Below are 18990 nucleotides of genomic sequence, written 5' to 3' on the forward strand. Positions count from 1 at the left end.
GGGAGGGGGGAGGGGAGAGAGAGAGAGAGAGAAAGGACCTGAGTGACTAAGCCTTCATTAAAGTCCATGGGTGTTATCTCTTAGGCTTTCCCATGGGTTGTGGATTGGCTTGTACAAGGAAAACACAAGAAAAGGGGAGAACTTATTTACATGGCTCTGGTGTTGACCAGTAGGTTTCACTGTGATCAGCAGCTGTGAGATGTGTTGAGTTTGGGGCCAGTGAGATGAGGAACAAGGGGGTATATTACCAACAACTACACAGGGAGGAGGAAGTTTTAACTTAGCCAAAGGTAACAGGGTATAACTGGGTTTCAGACAACTCATGTCTGGCCTAAAAATGGATGCTGAAACAGCAAGTGTGTTAAACAAATTTATGATACATTACTTAATGGCTAAAGACTAAACACTCTCTTCAATGTGTGTTTTTGAATTTAAGTTTAGCACATACTTTAGTTTGCTAAATGCATATGTCCTTGACTATTTCTCTTTGTCAAGGACTATATGTCCTTGGCCATTTCTCTTTGCCAAGGACTATTTCCCTTTGTCATGCAACTTTTGATAGAAACAATTTTCAAATACAAATTAATTCAACAAACATTTGTCAAGGCTTACCATGTGCCAGATATAGGGGTGGAAGGATGCACTGATAAATTAGATGTGGTCACAGTCCACAAGAAGTGAGAGTCTAGGAAAGCATATGGGTATATGAATTTAAAATGTACAGTGGACTATGACATGTGTTCTAGCAGATGTATAGAGAAGGTGATACAGAGCAGAAGGGAGGGCACAATTGACTTTTCCTGGGAAAGTTAAAAAAAAAGGTTGAATTAGTAGGGATATTTTTGCTGAATTTTAAAAGATGATCAAGGTTTAGGGTGGGAATCAGAGTGAAATGGCATGCAAAGTGAAGGCCGTAGAGACAACAAAGTCAGGGTGACGTGAAACCGAGTGGTATGGTCGGCACAGTGTCAGTGAGTCAGGTGAGGGTGATGGGTGTGGAAAAGGAGGTCACGGGACATTTAGGAGAGGCAAGACTAAAAGGCAGACACAGCTGGATCGAGAATATAACATAAAAGTTGTACTAAAACTTTTATGGTAACAAATTCAAATATAATATTGTAAGAAACAAAAGCTAACAAAATTATTTTCTCAGACTCTTCATGTGTGTTTTATTTTTTCCCATATTTAACATTTAGATATTAGAGTATTTTACTTCCACTCCTCAGAAAGCAGGAATAGATTTAAAAACGTGTTCAAGTAAAGGCGACACATTTGGACGACACAATAGATGCATGCATGACATTGTGTGTGTCCTGGATGAGAGTTCTGGAGGCTTTCATGGCTGGTGTCTGCTGGCAGCAAGTAAGGAGCTATCAGACATTATTAAAGGCAGAGCAAGCTTGAAGGAGCTTACTTATCAGTCTCATGAAGGATTTGGGATATGTTGATTTTGTCATAAAATTGAATGTCTTTCTTCTAGTAGGCTAAAATCACTTATTTGAAGAAATGATTATATTACATCAAAAGGTATAATTTACTTGGCAAGTCCAAAATGACAAAATATTTATTTTCTATGTTGTTGTTTCTACACTTTTCCTTCTTTGAAAACAGAGATGGTTTCTTTACTTACTTATTTGGTAAAACGTTCTAAGGACTCATAGAGGCACACTGGGGATCTGATCAACTTAAATTTCTATTTATGTTTCCAAAAGTTCAATTTCTTAGTCATGTAACAAATCATCTCAGTGAAGGATGGCATTTTTTTCTACTTCCAATTTTGGAATGAGGAATGGGGTTTTGGACATATAGGATTTTTATTTATTTAGTATGGTTTTTTTTTTTTACATTTTGAACTTTATAAAATGTCTTCTCTGTCACTCTTTTTGAAAGAAAAGACAAAAATATTTTTGCTCCAAGTTGATAATATGTTAAACTGTCAGTTCTAGGTTTTTCCTTTCCTTCAGCTTATGAAAAACATCACTTCAAACAAATTGCACAGGTCAACCATTTAAATGACGTATAGATGTCTCATTTCCAGAGAAGAAACGATATTCCTGCAAAACTAAAGCATATATCATAGAACAAAATGCAATGCAAACTTTCTTGGCCTGAAATACTTAGAAGTATAGCTTTACCTTGGAGCTATTCCATGCCTTTAGATTGGTATGATTATGCTGTCATGTAAACAATTCACATGGATTTTTTCTTTTTTTTTTTAACAGCAATTGAAAAATAAATTGTTGTCAGACACTGGAAATCTTTGATTTTCTCTCTTAATATGAAAAATAATCAGAGATCACATATTTCTGAAATAGCAACATTGGAGAAGGCAAACTACTTGAAGAAAAATAAGTGGAAAAAATACATTACAAACCAATTTTCATAGAGCAAAGAAGTATTCAACTACATCTGGTTATAAATATGAGTGAAGTGTCTCCCTTAGAGAAGTTTCATAGGAGTTTTTGAAGTTCAAGAAGTTAAAGTACAGCAAATTCTTTTTTTAAACCTTTAAATGTAGTTGAATCTGGAGGTAAGACAATGAACATTATGAGAAAACCAAAGACAATTGAAATTTTTAGACTATTCTTTTTGCGAACCTGGAAGTCAATGAAGAAATCTGTCAAATCTCCAGCATACTATTTGAAGAGGAACCTATGCAACAATTAGAATTAAACACAAGAATGAGTGACAGCTTTGACAGACACTCTGAAACTTTATCTGCCTCACAAAAAAATATATCTGAAAGCCTGAGTATAGCATCTATCTGGAAAATCATAACATGCTCAATAAAGACAGAGACATTGATGCTAAGAGTTCTTTCTTTGTAACATGCACATGTGCATGTGTACACATGTGTGTGCACACGCGCGCACACACACACACACACACACACACGATGCTCTCCTTACCCTTCTTCATGCTGTTCTTCTGCACAGGCCGGAGTGAGCACTGCTCCACACCGTCGCCAGCATTCCATAGGAAACCTCTAAGGACTGATGCATGAAAAAGAAAAACCTACCTGTTACTAGGATACCAAGGTCCTTTATCTTCTGACATTCAATAGTAAATTGAATGTCAAAGTGAAGCAAGTTAAAGACTCACTCATAATCCAAGAAAGCAGTTTGAAAGACAAGCTGCTTCCATAGACATTTCATTACGCACCGGCTTAAAGACATTGCCCACGTTAAATGCGTTGGTAGACTCTGCCATAAAGTAGAAGAGTCACTAAAATCTGGATTAGAAACAGTGGAGAAATTTAATTTGAAAGAACCACATAAGGTTTGTGTCATACTGCCAAAGCAAAATAGACCTGTGCCTGCTCTCACTTTTGTGGCGCAAGGCTTAAGCTGAGTTAATGAGAAAAATGGTTGAATATGTTCAAAAGGTTGGAAATAACTTGGAACTTTACATGTGCTCTGTTGCTGTGCCTATCAGGAGGGGACATACTACATGAATGTAGTTATTAAATTATGCTCCAGATTTGTGTCTCCTGTCCTAAATAATACAATTTCCTTTAAAATATTCCCACAGTTCTCATTCTTCCCATTTCTCAACATTTTACTTTTATTTCTTATTAAGACATCTCCAGCTTCCCCACGCTACCTCGACTTGCTGCATTGGAAAATTTTGGCCAAATGGCTTTATAACACAGCTATTAGTATTCCAATTTGTGAAAGTTGTACAGATCTGTCATGGTGATTTTCATATAACATATTGATATATGTAATATTAATGTTTTCTGCTGATGGCAGCAATTATGTAAGGAATCCAGGGAGTTTCTATATGATTAATTAGAGAATCAGTACAGTATAATTTGAGAGTCACAGATTTAGTTTTAAGTGATTGTCTTGTTACTGTAGGAAGGTATTATTATAACAATGTAAAAGCAATCCAAACACACATGTTCTGCAATATTTCAAAGGTAGTTATCACTTGCATTGAAACTGCATCAGTGTTCTTAGTGTTCTTTTCTCTTCAAAGAAATAGGAAAACCTGTTGTGGGTGATTTTAACCATAAGAGTACATTCAGTTATCTTTGCAGATCACTTTTCTTTCTGTTTCCAGCTTTATGCTCTGAGCTGTATAGTATCAAGGGACTGCCGTTTAAAAGGACTCTTGAGACCATGTCACTTATGTCAGCGGGGTGTTTTGTGAAATTAACACATTGTACTTGTCATAGGGCCATTGTAATAGAAATCTATTCTTCTACAGTTGATTCCAGAGACTGCAGATCATTTTTCCTACCTGGGACACGTTTTCAAAAAAAAAAATCAAGGGATGACTTTAGCTTGTTATGGAGGTGACACTGGTGACAAAGATAGGCTAAAATACACAAAATTAGAACCATAGTCAAGCTTACCTTAGTTTTAAAAGTGACAGCTACAATCACTAAAAAGAGACTGTGATAAAAAGATATTTTTAAGGCCGGGCACGGTGGCTCACGCCTGTAATCCCAGCTCTCTGGGAGGCCGAGGCGGGCGGATTATTTGAGCTCAGGAGTTCGAAACCAGCCTGGGCAAGAGCGAGACCCCGTCTCTACTAAAAAAATAGAAAGAAATTAATTGGACAACTAAAAATATATAGAAAAAATTAGCCGGGCATGGTGGCGCATGCCTGTAGTCCCAGCTACTCTGGAGGCTGAGGCAGTAGGATCGCTTGAGCCCAGGAGTTTGAGGTTGCTGTGAGCTAGGCTGACGCCATGGCACTCACTCTAGCCCAGGCAACACAGTGAGACTCTGTCTCAAAAAAAAAAAAAAAAGATATTTTTAAAAATCCTCTAAGTTCTTGACTTTTCCATGCTCTGTACTTTAGGACTTTTGAAGAACAAGATGCAGTACTTTGGATCTTTACTGAAAGAGTCTTTTAGTGGCTAGTGTCTCTCCTAATGGCTATGATGCAGTGTCATGGAGAGAGCCCTTTGCCTTTAATTGGCCATTTAACCCTTCAAATGCCACTTAATCGTTAAAGTTTCAAATTCTTTATTTGTAAAATGAAGGGATTAGAGAAACATTATCATTATACCATAAAAAATCTATTTTGTTATATAATTCGCTGGTTTCTACCCATTATTATTAGAACATATTTAGATTAGTTCAACAGAATATTTGATCACAAAGGTACACATTTCACATCCAGTGAGGCAACATGCTTGGGCATTTGAGAGTTCCTCCATATGGTAGGCCTTGTATAAACTTCATGAACACCCTCCCAACCTGACTCAAGACTGTGATGCACTGGACTGTTAATAAGTGAGCAAGTGTTCCTGCTTCATTTCCACAAATTTGGTTTGCAAAAGCTATACAGAAATCATTTTCAGCTCCTTTTAGGGGGAGAGATAATATCTTGAGGCATTTCATCAGCAACCTCTTGTAAATTGGCCATTATTATATCTGTATTTAGAAAGAAGTAAACATAATTCCATTTCACATAACAGATCAAATATGGACATTATCAGGCAAAAGCAGTTACTGCAATCTACATTCTGATGGATTTATGTCACTGATGTTCAGCTGTTGGACAAAACAAAATTCGATCCTGCCCTGTCCTCACACAGTCTACACTCAGCATTGCTTGCTGTTGCCGGTTATCAGACCTCATCAGTAAAGTGTAGTAGTAATTGATGCGGTCATTTATAAGCAATATAGATTAACCGAGAGAAATTAATTGTTGTCATTAACCAATAATAATGCTAGACCCACTCAAAAGTTGTTTATGAGCAGCAGACAATTTGGATCGGGTTACACAAAAAGGCACACATAGATACATTTGTCTCTTTTACTAGCTTTTATGTAGGGCCTCCCCCTTTATATGTGTCTCTGCTTGACATTATCCCAGGTCAACAAACCCAAAGGGCAATTGACAGCTTGTTTTTAGTCTATTCCTCTAGCTCAATCTGTTTTTTTTTTTTAACTATGAATTAGTATCTTATTTTTCTGATTATTAATACATTTGTATAAAACACTTAAATAATTCAGAAATGAATAAAATGTCAGTTGTAGTCTCCTGTAATTGGGAGGAGAGTTAGAATGAAATAAAATCAAGGATGTTTGTTATATGCCTGTTACTTATAAGATATTGTGACCCCCCCAAAAGTGAGGCATTTTCAGTTAAAAAAAATCTCAAACTACGAGGAAGAGTGTAATAGTACATCCATTTTCCAAATATTTTCATTTGAACAGAAAAGAAGCGCTTCTGAAATATAAAGACAGCCATGAAAAGAGTGGTCCATAGCACATCAAGAGTCGGGAGAATAATCCTAGTTTTCCATTATATTTTGTAAAAGAGCACAAAATTTAACTTGTCTTTTCATGGTCAACAAAATAGAATGCAACAAAGCAAAACAGTCTGTCTAGTACTCCAAACTAGACTTAATAATCCACACAATTAATAGAACATGAATTAAGCATATATGTGAATAAAATGAAGACATACCAAAAGACTAACTTTTTTAAACACTTTTACATGGGAGAAGTGTGAGTAATTTATGATAACAATGCCCTTTCCTTATTTTTTAATAAATATTCTTATACACAAGGAATGAGAGGGTGCTTCCTTAATATGGAAAAGAAATCTATTTTAATCCAGAAATAATTATCATAATTAGCCATGAAACACCAGAGGCATTATTATTACAATCTATTAAAAAATAAAACAAAGACTAAGCTGCTGAATTTGAAGTAAGAATATAAAGTAAATACTACATTTATGTTAATCCTGGCTTCTTTTATCTTCATTCAGTAACAATCAACATTCAAGAAATATTTATTAGGCTCCATTGATGTGCCAGCAACCGTGAGGCCTCAGGCATTCAGTGAGAGTTAACACAGTTGCTGGACTCAGGGAGTTCTTAGTCTAGAGGGGACAAAGATAAGTAGACAAGCATTTTAGATGGTTATGACACCTACTTTGACACAAGTGAAGAGCTGATTGCTGAGGAACAATTTAAGAAGGAAACACACTGCAAGAAAGGGGGGGCCTCTGTGCAAAATCTTAACAAACAAGTAGGACTCAGGAAAGAAAATTCAACAGGAAGTGCAGGCTTTAATACAGGGAGAGGGATGAGAAAAACATTGGCATGCAAGGGAGCATAGTGTATTTAAAGAACTGCAAGGATTTCGGATAATTTTCAAGAAAGTTGTTTCAGCAACCCCCAATAAGTCAAGTCCTACTAATTTTTGGATTTCAATATATTTGAAAATAATCAAAATATTATACAGTTGTGTCTTTTATGGCTGTGAGTTAGTATTATATTAATTATTATTGCAGGAAAAACTGTATCATTAGTTTGACTTGATTATAAATCTTAGTAGAGAATTCATACTTGCCCATTCTTGCATTGTTCATTGCTTTTTATAATTCATTTACTCAAATATCAATGCCTAATCTATGAGTTTATATTTAATATCTGCCTTAGTAGGTCCATTAATATTTCCAGCTTTCTCAAAACCATGAGGCTAGCTACATAGGATTGTCTTGCTATATTACTTATAGCAGAAGTTCTTGATTAGGTCATGACTGAGAACCAGATAGGATTCTCATCAACCTGGAAATCATCTTTATAAAGTTGTTAATTTTCCCCACATTTTTATATCTTTCAAATCTTTAATAACCCTCTAGAATTTTCTATGTGCTATGCTGGGATGAAACCTTGTGTCCACAGGTAAGTTCTCATATTTGATTTCAGAAAGATGTCTTTGTTTATCTTTAAAATGAGCTTCGTCTTTTGTTTGCATTTAGAAGTCCATTTTGTGTGAAAGTAGAGTTTCCATCGCAGCTTCTACTGGAAAACTTGAAATCTTTGCCTGTTCACTTTAGCACTAATTCCTGTAACCCAGCACCTATGTTTAGAACATACTGAGCAATCCATGAATACTTATTGAATAAATTAATGAACGTTCATGGATCTGCATTCAAATCATTGACTAGATGGTCTCTAAGGACCATTTAACTCTAAATTTCTAAGATTCTGTAGAAAAAACAATATATAAGGAAAGATCTATGTATTCTTGGAAACTTTCTAAGGAGGAAGAAGGAGGAGGAGGAAGTGAGGGAAGAGGGGAAAGAGGAGAGGGAAGGAAGGAGGAGAGAAAACATGTAGGTGGGAAACCTAAGGTAGAATGTGGAGTCTTTTTAGATGGTCCTCAGGGCCCCATACCATGCAGATTCAGTCAACACTTTTCAATGGTTACCGCTTGCTCCCTCAGGCAGGAATTTGATCTGTAACAGATAGGTTAATGTTGAGATCTGTTTAATCCATTTGGAGTACTCATCCCAGGTAACACAAGTGTCCTGATCAGCTAAAAAGAGGTTTTGAAAGCTGATTTATTTATCTGGGCAATGTTATTTGTCTATTGTAGAAGAAGCTTGTGAAATTCATTAAAAAGTAAAGATTTCTTGTAATTAAATACAATAGCTTGACAGTTAAACAAAAATTGATATACACCTTGGGAACTTTCACCTCCTTGATATGCCCTTCACAACACACACTCAGAATATGGTGATGCTAGCTTTCCAAGACACATCATAAAACTTAGATCATGCCTATATTTAAACACAGTTGCTATTGTTCCACTGAGGCTTTACCCACAGTTTAGGTGGGTGACACAAGGGGGAATGGAACATGTAAAGCCCTAAGCTGACATAACCAGAGAGGATGTTTAATGGTATTACTCCAGTGAGATAAAGGCACCCATGGTTTCCAGATTGGGGTGGCTCCTTTTGTCCTTGGGAACCAATTTAGAAATGACTTACTCCTCTGAAAATATTGAATTATAAAACCACGCTCTTCACATTGCAGTGGAACAAAGGCACAAGAAGTAAGAACACCTAACTAATAAAGTAAGACTTCAATTAGAGAGAGAGAGAGAGAGAGAGAGGGAAGGAATGAGACAATGCCATTTATCCATCCATTCATTCATACAACAAATATTTGAATGCTAACTATGTGCCAAGTGCTGTTCTAGGCCCTTGCAATAGAGCAGTGGGTAACACAGCCAAAATCCCTGCTCGCTTGGGTTTTACATTCTAGTAGAAGATAGTAAACATAAATAAGCAAAAAGAAATATAAATCAGAGACTGTCAGAATATGATAAATGCTATAGATAAAAATTAATCAGTAAAGGAAAGATAGAGATTGGAGAGTTGAGGGAAAATAGCAGATGTTACTGTTTTAAACAGGCAAATTTGGAAAGGACTCTCTAAGAAGATTAATATAAGTAAAATTTGAAGCAGGTGAAAGAGAGTGATCATTAGGTATAACTGGGGAAGAAATATCATTCTTTTTTATGTAGTAAGAAATTAGCTTTGACATTTTACTTAGCATATTGAAGAAAAGCCAATGTTCCTTAAAAATATGCACCATGAGGATTCTCAAGTCTACACTTTGAGCAGCTTCAGAAATCTTGAGCATTTGGTATGAAACACTCTAAAGGAGGAAATAACTGGTTGACAAACACTACCATGAACTTGAAAGAGCATGGAGCCCAAGCATTATGCAGTCAGGTTCTCGTAAAAGATGATGTGGAGTGAATTCCTTCAATTGTATCTGGCTCAGAGTCCCATCAATGGTTATTAGGATGGATCATAAGTTAATACCAAAATGGCCTGGTCAGCAAGTTGCAGTTTATTGGTGACTAATATTTATTGAATGCTCATTATGTCGCTCAATGTGATAAGTGCTTTCCAAGCACTTTCTCATTTAATCCTCACAATAATCTTAAATAGGTATGATTACTATCATCATTTTATAAAGAATACAGTTAAGGCTTGGAGAGGTTGAATAATTTGGCCACACTGCTAGTAAGTTGTGGAGCCAGTATTTGAACCCAGGCAACTTGATTTAGGTGAGGTAGAGAAAAATGGATTTATGTTTAACTGTATAGAAAAATAACATAAAATTCTCATTCCTTCCATTGTTTTTATATGATTTTTTAAGAAGTACATCAAAAATAAGAGTTTAAGATGTCTTCAGACATCATTACGAATATATACAAACAAGGTGGAAGTTTTAACTATCAGTTGGTGTCCAGATAAACATCCTCCTCCTCATAGGAAGCTGTCCTTTAACGCAGTGTACTCTAGCACGTGCTGGCCAGCACATTTGACTGTGGATGCTTAACCCTGGCTGAGGAAACCGAGTGGGAAAGAGGACACCAAAAGGCATCTTTTCCTTACTGCTGCAGGAGGGCAACATACAGGTAATTGCATATAAAACACAAATAAGATCAAAGATCTCCGAAGAGAGGCAGTAGGCTTTGGCTAATAACTTACTGTGAATTTTCAGAAAGCAAATTACAAACACAGCCATTTATCAGTCTCACATCCTTTTAGCAAGTTTCACCTGGTTTTTCTTCCCACCTTTATCCGCTTCGATGCAGTATTATTTCCTGAGAAAAAATTGAATGAAATCTGAAAACAATACAGACACTTTGGAAATAAAAGCACAATTTTATCGTGTGTTTAAAAGCTCTGCTTAAAGGGAGATGTAAATAATAAAAGATAATTTTTCAAAGAGCTATTTTCAAGTATTCATAAATGATCATTGGGATATTTTCTAGAAAAATCTTTACATAGAGGTCTCTTTGTTCCTGACAAAACAAACAATAAAATTGATGTCATTACTTGTCTCAGGATTTCTTCCAAAGCTGTCATACTGAACTTCTTAAGTAATCCACCACGTGTATGTTTTCTCCTAAATTATCTAGCCAATTGCCTCTAATTTTGATGTTATTCTGTAAGATAAAGATTTGATACTTTGGTTACTTCAAAATGTATACATTTATTAAAAGTTATTAATTATAAAATTTTGTTTGTTGTTTCTCTGATTAACTACTGGATCTTAGTCAATTAACTAGGTTGTTCTTCATAGGCATAATGTCTATATCTATATCTACATCTGTGAATATTAACTGGCAGCTACTCTCTCAGTGAAAACCATAGCTTTGAAATGGCTTTATTGTTTGTATCTCCTACCATATCCAGGAAGCTAAGACTTCTGGGTAATAGAATATCAGACAGAAAAAGATCATTTTCTAGGCAAAAATTTTCCTCTCTTTAGTAACAGGATGAAGTCACTATGTCATAGGACTGCTATGCTTTGAATGTGCCCTCCAAAACGCATGTTGAAATTTAAGTGCCATCATAACAATATTAAGAGGTGGGGCATGTAAGAGGTGATTAGGCCATGTGGGCTATGCCATTGTGAATGGATTAATGCTGCTTTTGCAGATATGGATTAGTTATCATGGGAATGGATTCCTAACAGAAAGGATCAGTTAAGCCCAATTTTATCTATTTTTCTCATATTTCTCTCACCATGTGCTACCTTCTGCCATGTTATGACGCAGCAAGAAGGCCCTCACCAGGTGTAGCCTCTCAATCTTGGACTTGCCCGCCGCCAGAACTGTGAGCCAAATAAATCTCTTTTCTTCATAAATTAGACTGTGGCATTCTGTTAGAGCAGCAGACAAGGACCTTCACTTCCTTACTCAAACTGACCCTTTCTAATGACTTAATTTTAAGTGTATCAAACTTGAGTTCTTCAAAGTTATCACTGATTTCATGGAAAATAGCATGAAACTAGATGTGTGCAAGGCTTATAAAGGTATCACCTTATAAGTAAATATCTCTCAGTCTTTTCCAGATTAAGAAACCACACCTAGTTGTTCTTAACAAACTGTATTTTTGGACTTCATTATGTGTACCATAGTTATGTAATTTAGACTGAAGCCTAGCCACACTAAAGACCTATCCTCCCAATGACTTCTTTCATTTTAACAGTCAATATTTTGATGTTCTTGGGGTATGTGTTAACGGGTTTTTTTTTTATATTTACTGGAATAATGAATGGTGGTCTAGTATTCATTTAGTTTCTCTGTATATCCATTTGTATAGCAGTTTTCCAGCTGTAATATTCAGAAATTCAAATTTTCTAAGTTCACTGTTACAATTACATTGTTAATGCTCTTCTCCTTTATGATGAAAAAAGGCATTTGATGACAATAGAGCTTATTCTTTTTTCTGCATGAGCAAGCTTTGACTTCCTATTACAAAGCTTAATATTTTGGCTCTTTCAAATTTCTTGGTAGTCATCATCCTTGTTTGAGCTTATTGTCGGGGTTGAATAAGGTACGCTTCATTAGAAACTATAGCCCAGTGTCGATCTTTTAACTTCAAGAAAATTTCAGCTAATATTTCCAACAATTAAACCCAACCTTTTTGCTTTCTTTTTTTTCTTTTTTAAAAGTTTTATTTTGTTTTTAATTGACACAAAACAATTTCAGGTATTTATGGGGACAGTGTGACCTTTGATAACATGTATATATTGTATAATGATCACAATATGGTAATTATCATATTCATTACCTTAAACACTTGTCATTTCTTTAAGATGAGAACACTCAAAATCTTCTCTTCTAGGTGTTTTTAAACATACAATACATTATTGTTAACTATAGTCACCCTACTGTGCAGTAGAACACCAGAACTTATTCTTCTTGTGTGACTGTAACTTTGTTGACCAACCTCTCACAGAAGTAGAGAATAGAATAGTTGTTACCAGAGGCTGTGGGGAGAGGGTGGTCATATCCTCTGCTTTGAAAGTTGCCAAAACACTCTGACATAAGATGTTTCTAGAAGATTTGAAGTTAATTGCTGTGTTTTCTATTTAAAAAATTGAAGCCTCAATTTGTCATGTAGTCTACTATTGTGAGTATCTGTGCACAACAGCATTAGAAGATGGTATGGTCTGCTATCAAGGTCTCAGAAATAAAAAATTTAAAATTGGAGGGGACTCCACAGAACTTCTAGTTCTAGAGGAACTGACAACGAAGTGAGTATAACTGGGATACATGTTTGCAGCTGCAAATTACAGAATTATTCTCATATGAGACTGGGGTAAATTATTCTCACTTTCTTGCTTGGAGTATAATCACTGTTAGGTACGAAAGTAATTTTTGAAAATGAATGAAAAAGCATGTCTGTGCTGGGATTTAGCTGGATAAGTGATATTCTTACACCTCAGTGCCATGGTGATGCCAGCTATTGAAGACATTTTGTCAATGAAATTATTTCTTATTGAGGTCCCAGTTTTCTGGGATCTGCTGTGGCTCCTCCTGGCTGTGCAACTTGGAGTAGAAAGGTGATTATGCAATCAGAAAAGAAAGCCAGCATAGAATTTCAACTTAATACAAACAACTTCTACATTGACATGTCATTCAGTCTTCATGGCAAACTCTCTAATTTAAGCTCCACTGAAATCTGCCTTGTGTTTTTTGGAGCTTCTTTATGGTTGACTATTTTGCTTTCTAGGTATATATTGTTGAAATATGAAGTGTATATTTGTAAGTAATGCTGGCAACTTTTCTTCTTTCATAACTGCCAATATTCTTTCCTATGTTAAGAAGCCATATATTGTTATTCTAAAGGGAGGCTATCATTTTCTCCAAAGAGAGAATGAGTGTTATTGTAGAACCTGACTGAAAACTTCGTTGGGAAAAAATGTGTGGAAAATAGAAAGCAAAAACACTGCATCTCCCATCATGGGCTTTCACACAGCTTCCGCAAAACTACTAAACTCCTGAAATGGATCTATTTTATCTGTAAAATAGATAAAAAATGTGTCCCAGCAAGATAAATCCTGAACTGTTTCTAATTCTATTATTTTTTTAAATTTCAGAATATTAAGGGGGTATAAATGTTTTTGTTACATGGACCACTTTTGTAATGCTTGAATCATGGCTATAAGTGTGCCCATCACCCAAATAGTGTTCATTGTACCTCTTAGGTATGTTTTTGCCCCTCCTCTCCTCCTGCTACTTGATATCTAATGACTTTTACTTCCTCCTGTGCACATATGTGCCCATCGATTAATTCCAGTTTAATAGAGAGTACATGTGGTGCTTGTTTTTCCATTCTTGAGATACTTCACTTAGCATAATGATCTCCGGTTTCATCCAAATTCTTGCAAAAGGCACTAATTCATCTTTTTTCATGGCTGAGTAAATACTCCATGGATATATATACCACATTTTGCTAATTCACTCATGAATTGATAGGGACTTGGGTTGATTACACATCTTGGCAATTGTGAATTGTACTGCAATAAACATTTGGGTGTAGGTGTCTTTTTGATAAAATGTCTTCTTCCCCAGATTGCTTGATAGAATGGTAGGTCTACTTTTAGTTCTTTGAGGAATCTCCATACTGTTTTCCACAGAGGTTGTATTAATCTGTAGTCCCAAAAATAGTGTATGAGCATTCCTTTTTCTCTGTATCCACACAAGCATCTATTGCTTTTGGACTTTTTAATAAAAGCCATTATTAAAGGGGTAGGATGATATCTCATTGTGATTTTAATTTGCATTTCCTGATGATAATGACATTGAGAATTTTTTCATATGTTTGTTGGCCATTTGTCTATCTTCTTTTGAAAATCTTCTGTTCATGTCTTTTGCCTACTTTTTAATGGAGTTGTTTGTTTTTTCCTTGCTGATTTTCTTGAGTTCTTTGTAGATTCTGGATATTAGCCTGTATTGGATGTATAGTTTGCAAATATTTTCTCCCATTCTGTAGGTTGTCTATTCGCTCTGTTGATTATTTCCTTGGCTGTGCAGAAGCTTTTTAATTTAATCAAATCCCATTTATTTATTTTGCTGTTGCTATAAATGCCATTGGGGTCTTCTTCATAAATTCTTTGCATAGGCTGATATCTAGGAGAGTTTTTCTTACATTTTCTTCTAGAATTCTTACTGTTTCATGCTTTACATTTAAGTCTTTTATCCATCTTGAGTTAATTTTTGTGAGTGGTGAGAGATAGGGGTCCTGTTTCGTCTATGGCAATATTTGTTGAATTTGGTAGAAATCCTGTTCAACTTATTTTTTCTTGGCCAAATATATTAGTAGTTCTTTATCTTGTCCTGCAATTATTCCCCATCTTTGAAAGGGAAAAATCCAACTGCCAGCCCTGTGTCTGGTTATTGTTCCTCCATAAGGCTTAGTAGATCCTCACAAAAATGGAAGCCCATTCATATAGCCACCATTAACATCTCATTCATGTGTCAATATGGAAACTCTAGGTTTTATATCGGACTCCCAGAGAGCAGGCACTATGGTTATATTTACAAATGCAACACTCAGACAACAAGTTGGTTTTTGAAGATTTGACCAACTAACTAGGTGTTTTGTTCATAGCCTGTCAAATAATCATGACAAATATTTACTCCTTATTGACTATGTAAACTTTTTTTCTTTTTTCATGATGCATATAGCTAGAAATTTGAAATAAACTGACTATAGATTCTTACAATGGTAGAATAGTAAGGGTAGGCTAACTGATGTAACAATCCCAAAATCTCAGTAACTTAGCACAATGAAAATATTTCAGTCACTCACATTTCAATAAGGGTCGTTTGTGAGACCATTCAGTTATTTAAGGACCCAGTCTCCTTTCCTCTCGGGCTCTCCCCTCCTCTAGGTCCATGGAGTCCTCTTGATTAAGCTGGAAGATAGGGAAAAGCTCAAGAGTTATGCAAAGGAGTATATTAAAATGCAGACCTGAAATGCATTATATGATGTTTGCACATATTCTATTGTTCAGATTGGCCACATGCATCTCCCAATTGCAAGGCAAGCTGGGAATTGTGGTCTAGCCATGTGCCCAAGAGGAATGAAAATTAGTTTAGTAAATACTTAGCACTGTTTGCCACAAATGGCACCATATAAATATGGGTCTTTTAATATATTCTTTGTTTACATTATTGGGATGGTGGTAGAAATAATGATAGTAGAAATGACCAGTGCCAAATAAGTCTATCAAGTTGGAATATAAAGAAAATGATGCTCACACTTCAGATTCACTGCCAAAATATTTAGAGAAGTATAATAAACGACTTAGTTTAATTTATTTGGCTTATATAATACACTCTCATCTGTCTGGAAACTTGTTCTCTTCTTCTAGGTTAACTATGGTATAAATTTATTTCTTCTCAGCTTTTAATGCTTCTTTTCTTTACAATACAAAGGAGTACTATCTACAACATGTCATCTGCAATAATGTATCATATGTTTATAGCACTTTAACCTTCACATTTCTTAATATCTCTCTGAGATTTGAGAAATAAATATCATTATCCTTATTTAAAGGAAGATTTCATCATAGATCAGCATCACAGGAATCTACTAGATCAGAAAGACAAGCCTGGAACTCCAGTTTCCAGACACTGAATTTAAGTCTTTTTCCTTAAATATGTCTCCTATTTTTAGCATTTATGCCATAAGAACAAGGGATATAAAAGGAAATAAACATCAAATTCACTAGGTCATTATGTTTCTATTTTCTAGATCTAGCAGATAAATGTGGGGAATTTTTATTAGCTAAATTAAGATTGAAATCTTATTTGTAATTTTTTTCCTTCTGTAAATAGCTTTATTATGGTGGTGATACAGTGACGATAAGATGGTACTGTTCGCCTCAAACACGCCTCACTCAAAAAAAAAGGTAATTTTCAGAATTGTAAAAAAATTAGAATATTTTGTTCAATTCAATCTTAAGGACAAAAAGCACCACATGTACTCACTATCAAATTGGTATTAACTGACCAACACATAAATGCACATATAAGAATAACATCTATTGGATGTTGGGCAGGGGGCAGGGGGGAGGGGTGAGGAGGGAGGAGGGGACGGGTATTTGCATACACAAAGAGTGCAATGCGCACCACCCGAAGGATGGACATATTTGAAACTCGGACTTGGGGGGGAGGGGGGCCAAGGGCAACATACGTAACCTAAACATCTGTACCCTCATAATATGCTGAAATAAAAAAAAAAAATCTAAGTAAATTGTTTGGATCAGCATTCAAATTCAAGCTTGCACCTTACTCCTTTGAGGATTGCCTATTTATGGTTTGGAAGAGAACATGTAAGGACATTCAGATCTAATAGTGCATAAAATATTGTCTGAAATAAAGTCAGTCTACCCACTTGATTTCTCATTAAAATGTAAATTATTTGTAGATATAAAAGTATTTATCCTTCTAGTGTTTATAGGCCAAATCCTCATCTGGCAATAAAAGAAAGCAAATAGATTCTTACTTGGGTAGAAATGAAGATGGTACCACCAATGGGGGAGTGAGATTAAAAAGGATATGGGGAGAAAATATCCCCAGGCCCACCCACTGTGAGAGGGTTTCAGCTGGATCCAATAGCCAGTCAAAAACCAACATGACAAGAAACAGAAAAAGGAATGAGAGCTTGGACTGCATTACTGGCCCACACACATGGAACTGCAATGGAAAGAATCACCGAACTAATTGGCATCTGATAGTTTGCATGCTGAGGGAATCAGCAAATGCTTTCTTTATGTTTGGTTTGAAGATTATTTTTCTTACCCACATTATAAAATTATGAACGTATTAGTCAAAAGAATGTGTGCTATTTATATTCATAAAGAGATGCTAAAAAGTATGGAAAGAAATAAAAGCAGTAAATAAACATCAATGGAAAGTTTACGTTTCTGTTGTCATTGCCATAAAAATTATGTACACTATATTATAAAATGAAAGCTATAATGCAGAAAATCTTTTTTTAATCATTTAGACCTGTCATATCTTTTTTAAAAAAAACTACTTTAAGTAAAAAAGGCACCTGATTTATTGACTTACCTTTAGTAATAAATCTCTTATGTGTACACACTGGTAACTAATGACTATAATGATTAATAATGTACTGGGATTTCGTTATTTAAATTGTAAATATAGTCTTATTCTGCTTTATATTTCTCCCAGAAAATAGTATTGGACATTTCACATGGCAAAAGCTAAATCTATAGCTGTTGTAATCAACAATAATAATCATAATAATAACAATAGTGACTGTGCCTCAGATAATCATTCTCTTTTTGACCTAATGGTTTCAAAGCCAATTCATCATTTGGAGGGAGACTGTGTGGACAAACATGTTACATCTAAAAGTTGTTAAACTCAATTGAATTCTATTATATTAACATACTAAAAGCTTTGTTTTTAAGAAGCTTTTGATTTCAACAGATATTTGTCTTAGGGACAAGTAAGCAAATACAAATGCAAGTTTGCTATAAAAAATATTTGGTATGTTAATATATGCTACTGCCTATAACTTGTTTCAGTCAAAAATTTCTGGACAACAAAAAGAAAAATGCCATTTCAAGAACTGATGCTACATGTCATTAGGAATGGCAGAATAAGGACCTCCAAAAGTCAGTCCTCTTCTCCACAACAGCAAGAAGACTGACATAAAGAGTCAAAATTAACTTCTTCACAACTCTGGAAATTAACCAAAGCCTTTCAACAATCTGGGGATCATTTATTCAAGAAAAATGACTAAAGCTTAAGAACAGTGAGCTTCCTGGCATTTATCTTGTCCTACAAAATTAACTCAAAATGGATAAGAGGTCTAAATGCAAGAGCTAAAACTATAAAACTCTTAGAAGAATAAGGTATAAATTTGCGTGATCTTAGATTAGGCAATGGTTTGTTACATATGACACCAAACACATAATCAACAAAAGAAAAATTAAAAACTTTCATCAAAATTTAAAACTTTCGTGCTTGAAAGGATATTATTCACTATCAAGAAAGTAAAGAGATAATTCATATAATGAGAAATACATTTTCAAATTACATTATCTGATAAGTGGCTTTTATCTAAAGTATATAAAGTACTCTTACAATTCAATAATTTAAAAAATGCAAATCAAATGGAATTAAAAGTGAGTCTAGAATCTAAATAGACATTTGTTCAAGGAAGATATACAAATGGCCAATAAGCACATGAAAAGACACTCCCTATCATTGATCATTAGGGAAATGTTAATCAAAACCACAATGAGATAGTATTTCACACTCACTGTAATAATAAACAAACAGAAAATAACAATTACTTGCAGGGATACAGAGAAATGGAAACCCTCTTACATTGCTGGTAAGAATGTGAATTGGCACAGCAACTGTGGAA

The 18990-nt window shown here is 35.0% G+C and overlaps 1 pseudogene; it reads left to right on the top strand.

Annotated features, from left to right (window-relative positions):
* LOC105824174 overlaps positions 1-18990 on the top strand; it is an 87124-nt pseudogene that overhangs the window by 61898 nt on the left and 6236 nt on the right.

This window comes from Propithecus coquereli, unplaced genomic scaffold (genome assembly GCF_000956105.1).
Source record: "Propithecus coquereli isolate 6110/MARCELLA unplaced genomic scaffold, Pcoq_1.0 Scaffold72, whole genome shotgun sequence".
Lineage (NCBI taxonomy): Eukaryota > Metazoa > Chordata > Mammalia > Primates > Indriidae > Propithecus > Propithecus coquereli.